At 46.5% G+C, this 10,510-nt stretch overlaps 1 long non-coding RNA gene across 1 annotated transcript; it reads left to right on the forward strand.

Annotated features, from left to right (window-relative positions):
• Nucleotides 1–4,563: 4,563 nt before the first annotated feature.
• Nucleotides 4,564–10,428, forward strand: LOC309532348. Its single transcript, XR_014219792.1, has 3 exons — nucleotides 4,564–6,319; nucleotides 7,261–7,493; nucleotides 8,925–10,428. It is a non-coding gene; the product is annotated as an uncharacterized lncRNA (long non-coding RNA).
• Nucleotides 10,429–10,510: the final 82 nt, after the last annotated feature.

Here is a 10,510-nt window from a genome sequence, read left to right on the forward strand (position 1 = left end):
CCGTTAAATATTTTATGGGGGGGCAAAGACCCCTCGACCCCTAGGAGTTAGTTTCTATGGTGGGGGTGTATAAAAAAAATGCATGGCCAGGCATTATTAGATCAACCTTGGGGGGCTAGGTTTTGTAGGACTACAAGTCCCTTCATCCCTGACCACTAGTCCCCCTGCTTGCTAGGGTTCATGAGAGTTGTAGTCCCATAACATCTGGGGAGCCAAGGTTGACAAAGGTTGAGCTAAGAGTATCATCATTTGGCAGGGTCAGAGATTTCTAAGTCCTCTCTGTGCCCAGTTCATGGTGGCACAATTTAATAAGGATATTGACTAGTTGGGATGTGTGCAGAGGGGAGCGACCAAGATGATCAAGGATCTGGAAACAAAGCCTTATGAGGAATGGTTGAAGGAGCTGGGTAAATCATGCCTGGAAAAGAGTGGCTGAGAGGAGATATGACAGCTATCTTCAAATACAGTGGTACCTCGGGTTACATACACTTCGGGTTACATACACTTCAGGTTACAGACTCCGCTAACCCAGAAATAATACCTCGGGTTAAGAACTTTGCTTCAAGAGGAGAACAGAAATCGCATGGCAGCAGCGGGAGGCCCCATTAGCTAAAGTGGTGCTTCAGGTTAAGAACAGTTTCAGGTTAAGAACGGACCTCCGGAACGAATTAAGTACATAACCAGAGGTACCACTGTATCTAAAGGCCTGTCACATGGAAGATGGCGCAACCATGTTTTCTCCTGCTCTGGAGATTAGCACCCAAACCAATGGATCCAAGTTACAAGAAAGGGGATTCTGACTAAGCTTCAGGAAGAACTTTCTGACTGACTTTGAAGGTGGTGGACTCTGCCTTAATGCATCTCTATCCCACCCTCAGGGACGCGGGTGGCGCTGTGGGTAAAAACCTCAGCGCCTAGGACTTGTCGATCGCATGGTCGGCGGTTTGAATCCCCGCGGCGGGGTGCACTCCCGTCGTTCGGTCCCAGCGCCTGCCAACCTAGCAGTTCGAAAGCACCCTCGGGTGCAAGTAGATAAATAGGGACCGCTTACCAGCGGGAAGGTAAACGGCGTTTCCGTGTGCTGCACTGGCTCGCCAGATGCAGCTTGTCACGCTGGCCACGTGACCCGGAAGTCCCTCGGACAGCGCTGGCCCCCAGCCTCTTAAGTGAGATGGGCGCACAACCCTAGAGTCTGGCAAGACTGGCCCATACGGGAAGGGGGACCTTTACCTTTACCTTTATCCCACCCTCAAAGAACTCATCATTCTCCCCTTCTTTTTATCCTCACAACAACCCAGCGAGGTGGGGTTGCATGCAGAAGGTCCCAGATTCAGTTCCCAGCAACTTTAGGTGAGGCTGGGAATGTCAAGTGAGTATTGCATATGGATGCAATTAAAGACATTCCTATAGAATAACTCAATCCATAACTATGAGCCGTGGGAACTCACAAGCCCAGAGGCAGCATATGACTGAATACCTGCGTTGAGGGCAGAGAACAGGAGATAGAGCTGTCACATTAATTCCCTGTTTGCCCTTCTCAAGGGTCCAGAAGAGCCCAGGCCGCTTCCAGCTTTTGCATGCCCAGCCATGATGTAAATTTAAAAATGACAGCACACTGAAACAAAATAAGGTGCCGAAAAGAGAGCGAGTGGTTTGTTTATGATAAAATCAGCTGATCTGAGAGCATGTCTTCACCATGGTCTAATAGCTATATTTCCTCCTATATACATAAAAAGTTAAGGCTGTCACCATGCATCGGAACATTTGTCTCAGCGCAATCTTGGATTTTCATGAAGTCAGCATGGGCAAGAGAAGCAAAAGAGAAGGCAAGTTTCAAAATGGTGGCTTTAAACAAGAGCAGGGGTTTGAATAAACCAGGGGGTGGGACACAGAAGAGCTGTGAGACTATGGGGAGCTTGAAGGGGCTGTGAGTGGATAGGGATTGGGGGGAGTGGTGTGGCAAGTGGTGAATTGGTGAGCAGCACAAGCAGGGGCGGTGGCCCCTAGTTATTATTAAAGTTTTTAAGTCTGATGTGACAAAATCTATACAGGTTAACAAAAACCATGTCTTTTACCCAGTGCTTTTTTTCCAGGGGAACGCAGGGGTCCGCATACCCCTAAACATTTTGTGAATCTTTGTACTTTTGTCCATTTACTGTATTTATTTCCCCCGATTTGAACTGTAAAATGGTGATTTTCTTGAGTCAAAAGGAGAGTACCCCTAAACATTTTTTTAGAAAAAAGCACTGCTTTTACCAAATCAGTTCCTCATTTGCTTTAACTTGTGCTCTAAGCTGAGAGTATGTCACATTTTGCTCTGATAACCCAGGTGGGGACTTGGGTAATATGGCGCCCCGAGCGAGGACAACCTTTGGTGCCGCACCCCAAATACGTCTTATTTTCGCAATAATTCATTTTGGTACAGTTGCTTTTTTATCAGAAGGCACCTGTATACATATAGGTGTTGTATTATTAATGTTGTTGCTGCTGCTGTTATTTTGTTCCCCCTCAGCTCAGCACGGGGGGGGGGGGTCATTCGCACTGCCCTAAATCTGAATAAGCATAAAAAGAAGTTGTGAGACTTATCAAATGCCAAAAAATTAACAAGTGTCTAAATTCAAAGCCCCATTGGAGTTTGAGGCATCTCACTGGCCTGTCTTTGCAAGCTTTCTGGAGTCATTTATAGCTGGCTGCTGTTGCTGGCAGAATGTGGGCACCTTCGATCTGACTCAGCAGGGCCCTTCCTGTCTTCGTGACTTGCAGCTGGTCCTGACGAGAGAAGCAGGCATGTCTGGACTAGAATGAGGCAATCTTTTCCTGTCTGCTGCACCCTTTTCTGCTTATCACTTGGCTCCCACACAGCTGGTGCTGCCCCAGTTCTTATTTCATTGACCACAGGCTGGAAGCGCAAGGGCATGAACCCTGCGTTGACCTGGTGACAGAGAGCTTGTGGCTGCAGGGTGGGGTCCGCGCATTTATTTCCCCACCTCTCCCCATACTTCTCTCTTCTTTGGTGATCACTCGTAGCTGAGTAAGATTGTCTTCCATAAACACGGTTTTAACAATGAGTCCGTAAGTTACTGTGGGGGGCAATTCTAGATCCACACATCCTTCCACAGTGGGGACATTAGTTTCCGGGCAGGAGTTGATCACGGTGTGGATTTGCCAAGCGTGTCTTCAAAGCCCATGGCACCTTTGGTAAAGGCTGTTCTCCAATTGGAGCGCTCACAGGCAAGTGTTTCCCAGTTGTTGGTGTTTATACTACTTTTTTTTATATAGATCTGCCCTGAGACATTGTTTAAACCTCTTTTGTTGACCACCAGCATTACACTTTCCATTTTTAAGTTCGGAATAGAGTAGTTGCTTTGGAAGACGATAATCAGGCATCCGCACAACATGACCAGTCCAACGAAGCTGATGTTGAACAATCATTGCTTCAACACTGGTGATTTTTGCTTCTTCCAGTACACTGGTATTAGTTCGCCTGTCTTCCCAAGTGAGGTGTAAAAATTATTGGCGACACTGTTGATGGAATCTTTTGAGGAGTTGGAGATGGCATTTTTAAGTGGTCCATGTTGCACAAGCATACAGTAAGGTTGGCGGTTCAATAGCTTTGTAAAAAAGCATTTTGGTTTCCCTGTGAATATTCCGGTCCTCAAACATTCTGCGCTTCATTCATGAGAAAGCCACACTCGCAGAGCTCAAGCGGTGCTGGATTTTGGCATCAATGTCAGCCCTTGTGGAAAGATAACTGCCCAGGCAGAAGAAGTAATCAACATTTTCCAATGTGACACCATTAAGTTGGATTTCTGGCGCTGCAGAGGGGTCATTTTGTACTTGTTGGCAGCAATTTGGTTTTTTGGATATTGAGCGATAGGCCAAGCTTTTCGTGAGCTTCTGCGAAGATATTTAGGATGGTTTGGAGGTCATCCTCTGAGCATGCACACACTACGTTGCCATCAGCATACTGAAGCGCTGTGACGGAAGTTACAGTAACCTTATTCTTTGCTCTCCCCGTACACCCAGGTACTGTAGCACAGACAAATGCCACAAGCCACACTAAGAGGTTAAAACAGCATAGGAAGGTTGGGTGGAAAGGATAAAACATGGCTGTGCTCCAAAGGAAGGGCTGTAGCTCAGCAAAAGAACATTGTCCTGCATGCAGAGTCAATCCTTGGCATCTCCAAGTAGCATAGCTGTCAACTTACAGATTTGAAAATAAGGGACCAGCAGCCTTCAAAATAAGGGACCAGCAGCCAAAATAAGGGACCTGCAGCCTCACCTGTTCCAGGTACTCCAGTCTTCCTGTCCTCCTGCAGTCTGGTCAAACTCATGCTGGTAGCTTCGAGAACACTGTCCAACCAACTTTGTAACCAGAGGTTCAACTGAATAGAATCTGAATCACATGCACCACAAGGCCTATGCAGCCTCAACTTAAGATGGCTCCCCGGCCTGGCTTTGCACTGCAAAGTTTGCAGCAGCACGTGCAACAAAATGGCATCCAGCATTCAAAAACCCCCTCAGCTTGCATTAACTAGCCACACACAAGGCATGCAAGCTCCAACCCCCAGTTGTTCTTAGACTTCTTATTGGGTGAAAAACACAGCCAAGCAACACAATTGGAGCCTCCCTCCTCTGGCAGGGAGGGAGAGAGAGAAGCTGCTTCCTTTGAAATTTAAGGGACATCATTTAAGGGACATCCATCAATAAGGGACAGCAGCGGGACATGGTGCTGGAATAAGGGACTGTCCCTTCAAATAAGGGACACTTGACAGCTACGCCAAGTAGAGAGAGAAAGAGAGAGAGAATATGTATCTGAATTTTTTGAGTGAAAAATCTATATGCAACCATCCTTTCTGGAGTTTGAACATCACAAGATGTACATCTTGCAGGCTAAAAGTTTTTGATCTAAGCCTGTCTGGATATCACACTGATTTGACTCCCCATCCTTCCCCAAGCCTGGCCTGGAAGATACAATCCTTAAATCCAGGCATAACATAGGCCGATTGTGATAATTCACTGGCGCGATGTACTCTACACATGAACAGTGACAATCACGTTTTTTTCAGGACTGACTGAGCCCTGAATTGCAAGCGTGTTCTGCTAGGCTCTGATATACCCTCATTTTTGTCTATTGGTTGGAATACTTTGTGCTTTTAATTGAGAAGGGGAAGGTGTTTTTGGATAATGAAAAGTTAGATTGGTGTTTCGGGGGAGGAAAACCACATGCAACTAGAAGCAAGTGTTCCTCACATTTTATGACCTTTTTGTGTTCAAGGGTGTGTTTTTTTGGCAATTGTTGTTTATGTATAAATAGTATATGAATTCAGAAATGTATGTCATGTGGCATGGCTTAGTTTCTAAAAAGAGATAGAATCAGTCTTGTCTGAAAAGCATTTTCGGACCCTCTTACATGGAAGCTCTTTCCTGCCCATCGATGTGCACATTATAATTGATGTATTTTAGTAAGGAGACCCTGGCACTCTGCACGTGTGGAATGGCACACTTTCTTAATTAAGTGCTGTACAGCGAAGTTACAAATTGCAGCCCTACAAAATCAAAATGTCACCAGCAAGCATTAATTTCACCCTGCAGTAGCAGAAGATTGCAGATAAAAACATGTGTAGGTAGCCAGCAGAGGTCGCTGTTGTAACATAACTGCCATTACTGTAAAATATTAGGCTGCCGGTTGGTTATATTAGTTCAAAGAAGAAACAAAAAAATCGAAATGGGGCTTTTCACAATTTTACTAATCAGATCAATATTTTGACTCTTCCAATAAATGATTCAGGGAAAATAATATGTCTTCAGCTTAATATTTCCCGTCACCACTTTCATGACTTTCAGTCCTTTTTTTCTGGTTTCTTTAGTATAGCTATAGATGATTCACAGCACAATTCTAACCAGGACTACTGAGAAGTGGGGCTTTCTCCCAGGTAAGCAAGGTTAGGATTGCAGCCTTAGACTGCACTCCTATGGCAGCTGCCTGGATTTACCTCCAAGCAACAGGCACACGATTACACTGTGAATCACCGTATCCCAAAATTCCAACCTGCAAAACAGCTAAGATGTTCCCTTAACTGTGTTTATCCAAGGGGAAAAAAGGTTTATCAGATTTTGCCTTCTTGCTAATTCACATTCTTGCAATATAAGAATCAGAAACCGTTTAACACTCTTCACAGGTATTTTTGCACCAGGAGGGAAGCAGGAAAGGGGAATTATACACCTGCAATGGGAGCTTTTCTCTCTCTCTCTCTCTTCTTTTTTTAAATATCACACTAATAGGAAGATGATGCCCCATATGGAGTCTGTGCCTCAGGTAAGTGCTTCCTATTATAGTAGGGACCAGCTGTGTCATAGCAACTGTTGGGTCAGCTTGAAGAGAGTCTCCCTTGACGTCTGATTGCAGCATTTCAGAACCCGGTAATCTTGCATCCTTAGTACCATTTCCTCCTAAGCTTTCTTCCTATTGTTATTTCCTTCCAAAAGTCTCCAACATCCAATGTTGTTCCTTACACTAGTGAAGGAAAGGGGGGCGGGGGGAGCGCATTGCCCCCGGCACCATCGGGGAGGGGGGTACCATCACGGCTGCCCTCTGGACACGCGCCACGCACTCCACCACCACGCCGTGCACGACGCCCCTGCGGGACATGCGCCACACCCCCTGGCGGCATGCCGCACCCCCGTGGGCAGTGTGTCAAGCCCCCTGGGACACACGCATGCCACGCCCCTACCTGCTCTCCTCCCCCAGAGCATGCAGCTTCACCACTGGTTCCTTATAGACAGGGAAGGAATCTTCCCTTCCCTTCCCACCATGCACTTCTGCTTCTGGCAGTATCAGTCATCCTAAGGATTCTACTTTTGTGGCCAAGCGCATAATCTCTGTTCATCACTTAAACCAGACAATCTATAATCCCCTCCTTTTTCCCTGGAAAAGTCCAGAACAAGCATCAATACGCACAGACAGTCTCTAACAGCCAAGGAGGATTGCAGTCTCTGGCTGCATAATAGGCTGTTCAGGGGATACGGTTCTTAACTGAACACTGTTAAAACTATGTTGCTCCCAATAACGCATCCTGCGTGGAGTTCTGGTACTTGAGTACCTACAACAGAGGTGTAGGATCTCAACATGGCTTGGGATGGGGGTGGGGATGCTCCTGTGCTGTTGAACATAAGCACCGCATACTTGTAGCACATTCGAATTGGGAAGTTGTCTAGTTTTTCTAAATCTCGCAATCTCCTCCTCTCTCTTTCCTCCAGTGGCGTACCGTGGGTTGCCAGTGCCCGGGGCCGCTTGAAGCGGGCTGCGGAGGAACACGCACATTAAGCTATCTAATGGCATCTGTGTCACCCAGGAGATTGCTGCCGCAGAGATAAGAAGAGTGGTTCTGTTGTCTGGAGAGGTCTCTTCCTGGTTCGCATGGAGAAGCCGTTTTCAATGGAGCCCATCAACGGAAGTGTGAAACTGTATTGAGGTAGCACCAGGTGTTCAAGTTTTGAGCCCCCTAACGCTTTTGCACCGGGGGCAAATACCCTTGTGTGTCGTCCCCCCCCCCACGTTACACCACTGATTTCCACAATTTGCTGCCTGGAGATGAACAGTGAGGGGGCATGAAATTCGTGGAGGGCGTATACGTAACTCAAGCCTCTCCTCCCAAGGCCTTTTCCAATTGGATCAGTGACCTTTGCCCAAAGAAGAGAGGTTGAACCATGTCACTTCCAGAGCAAATTGTCTACTTAGCTTGAGCAAATCTGAGCTGTGGAACATAGGAAGTTATACTCAGGTCAGCTTGACGATATCTACACTGACTGGCAACAGCTCTCCAGCATTTTAGGCAGGGTCCCCCCCACCCCCAAGCCCTAGCTGGAAAAGCCAGGAATTGGAGATGGGACTTCTTGCACGCTCAGTAGAAAAGGATGCCTGTGGCTTGCCAGCTGATTATGCTGAAGTCTTACATTGGCAGCCATCTCTTGACTAGCTCTGCCCCTGCACCACAATTTTGTGACAGGCGGGCCTCACTGATTTTCAGTCGTCTCACGTGGGCCCCGAGGCTATCACATTTTCAGAACCCCCAGTTCCAAGGGAAAAGCAGGAATGTAAGAAGTTGAACACCACTGTTATGTATTGGGTTTAACACTTTTTATGTTACAAGGCAAGTTCTAACTACCGTATTTTTTGCCCTATAGGACGCACTTTCCCCCCTCCAAAAATGAAGGGGAAATGTGTGTGCGTCCTATGGGGCGAATGCAGGAATGTACGCACCGACCCCTCTCGCTCTCCAGGCTTCGCGCAGCTCTCCGCAAGCCGTGGGAGCCTGCGCCGGGCTCCTGTGGCTTGCGGAGAGTTGCCTGCATGCTGAAGCCTGGGCGAGCTGAGCTCAGCGTGTCCAGGCTTCGTGGACCTCTCCGCAAGCAGCGGGAGCCCGGCGCTGGGCTCCCACGGCTTGCAGAGAGCTGCCTGTTTGGGGGCTGGGGTCGGGGGAAGCTCGGGCTTCCCCCGCCCCAGCCCCGCGCCTGGGGGGGGAATAATTTTTCCCCTTTCTTCCCCCCCCAAAAAAAACTAGGTGCGCCTTATGGGACAGTGCGTCCTATAGGGCGAAAAATATGGTAATCGTATAAGCGTTGGTAGACGAATGTTCTAATGGCAAGTAAGAGCATGCACTTTCAACTGTCAATGTTGGGGCTTTTATTGAATAGTCCCGTGAGTTCGGGTTTTGTTTTCCTATGAGTGAGCCATTGTCACTGACAATGCTGAATAAACGTAGTTGAGGAACATATACTGCCTTGGGCTTCTGACTTTTTCTGAACATTTAATAACCGCCTTGCCAGTTCTGCAGTACAATTCATCCCATCCTAAGACTCCTTGCACCTTCAAAAAAACAGCTACCATTGGAGTCCCATTGCACATATATGCATTAAATAAGTGGACCCGAAGCCTGTTCCCATGTGGAAAGAATGTGTGAGGGGGCTGTAAGGCTGTGAGCATGCGCATCTCCCATTAATGTTTGCAACAGCCATGCCCCCTCCCCCCCCAAAAAAATGAGTATGTGGTTTAATAGATCAGTGCTGGTTTATTTTTGAAAAGGAATGCTATGTGGCAAGGAAGGGAGAAGCAGTCTAAATTATCTAAGACAAACACATCTTTCCTCAGTTGACAAACAGAGAATGTAAGTTCTCCCTGGAATCTGTATTTGTTGTGGTTGGAAGGCAGTGTATTTAATTATCTTTGGGATAAGATGCACTTTCCAACTGGTTATTGAGACTGCTGCAAAATAACAACGGGGAAAGTGACCTATGCGCTGTGGCAGAGTAAACACAAATGAGGTCCGACATGGGGGAGGTGGAGGGATGACACTCGTTTGTGTGTGTAGAGTAAAAAATAAATAGAATTTCAGCACAATTTTATACACTTGCCCTCATGTGCCAAATCCACACAAGTCCTTTTTGCCCCAAAGGTGTTGCACAGGAAATTGGGGCAACCAGTTAGGGTCATGAGGAGCGAAGAAACAAGGCATGTTCTTTTTATTATCTATTTATGGTGCAATCGGCGCAGTTGTACACAACCCGTTTCTACGCTGTTTGTGCCTGAGAACGGGCGTGCTGCTTCGTTCCCAATCGGTGTGTATCTTTTGCCTTCCTGCTGAAATCCAGTAACTGTTCATGCCACAAATAACATTTGGGGGTTGTGTGGTTGGCATCCTGGTTTTGTTGCAAGAGTTGCCCTCCTGAGGGCAATAAAAGCAGCAACACAGGGGAAGCGTGACAGAACAATGAAGCAGAATTATATGTGGACGGTGGTGTAATTCTACTATCATGATATTATTGCACCACTGACATGTTTAAGAACAACACTGCAAGAAGACACTTCTCTGGAAGAGCCCTGAGACTTCAAAAGCAGTTCTTGCTTCAAGCAGGTTTCTAAAGAGATATGCAATTACAAAGCCTGCCTTTGCCAGAATGCTCATTTGGGCATTGCAAATGCTTCACCCCTCTACACTTTATTATAATGAAAACTAAAAATAAGTTACTCTTGTAGAAAACGCCCTTTGCCCAGAGGGCTAATCGAGATGTGAGTAAGGAGATCCATTTTCAGAAGGTGCTGGGGTTTTGCATGTTTTTTTCCAAAGCTGTAGTAGCAGCCAGGGATACCGGCTGTTTTATTATATAACAAAAGTGTCTCTCACTAAATAAATGAACTATGAAAAATACTAGGCGTACCTTTCCCTCTTTGTTTTGTAACACAGAAAAACTCTAATAAAAAACAGCACATTAGGAATTTTAACGCCTCCTTCCCAGCTCTGCTATCCCAACACAATTCCCTCCCACAAGGTTGCAATTAATTTTTTTTTAAAACCCTCCAATGAAATCTTTAATTGAAATCATTTTTTTCAAAAAAAGAAACATTCGAGAAAGCCTGATGACAGATCTCAAAGATCACAGGTAGTATGACACTTGGCCCAGCGAGGGAAAAGTTCTACAGGACTGGGAGCCATGATGAAATAAGGGCTGG

Source organism: Podarcis vaucheri (assembly GCF_965113315.1).
Source record: "Podarcis vaucheri genome assembly, chromosome: 5".
Taxonomy (NCBI): Eukaryota; Metazoa; Chordata; class Lepidosauria; order Squamata; family Lacertidae; genus Podarcis; species Podarcis vaucheri.